Source organism: Ailuropoda melanoleuca, chromosome 4 (genome assembly GCF_002007445.2).
Source record: "Ailuropoda melanoleuca isolate Jingjing chromosome 4, ASM200744v2, whole genome shotgun sequence".
Classification (NCBI taxonomy): Eukaryota; Metazoa; Chordata; class Mammalia; order Carnivora; family Ursidae; genus Ailuropoda; species Ailuropoda melanoleuca.
In genome coordinates this window covers 19,968,756-19,969,261 of record NC_048221.1, presented here as the reverse complement: position 1 = coordinate 19,969,261, position 506 = coordinate 19,968,756, and positions in this window count along the sequence as shown.

Sequence of the window (506 nt, the reverse complement as noted above, 5' to 3'; positions counted from 1 at the left end):
CAGTCAAAACTAGAGGCTCTGACGGCCAGGGTCACCGAGGCAGAGGAACGCGTTAGCGAATTGGAGGATGGGTTAGTAGAAGAAAAAACGAAAATAGAAGCTGGTCTTAAAAAAATCCACGCCCACGAATGTAGATTACGGGAGATTACTGACTCTATGAAACGATCCAATGTCAGAATCATCGGCATCCCTGAAGGGGTGGAGAAAAACAGAGGTCTAGAAGAGATATTTGAACAAATTGTAGCTGAAAACTTCCCTAATCTAGCAAGGGAAACAAGCATTCGTGTCCAAGAGGCAGAGAGGACCCCATCCAAGCTCAACCAGGACAAACCTACGCCACGGCATGTCATAGTGCAATTCGCAAATATTAGATCCAAGGATACAGTATTGAAAGCGGCCAGGGCAAAGAAATTTCTCACGTACCAAGGCAAAGGTATCAGGATTACGTCAGACCTGTCTACAGAGACCTGGAATGAGAGAAAGGCTTGGGGGGGCATTTTTAAAGC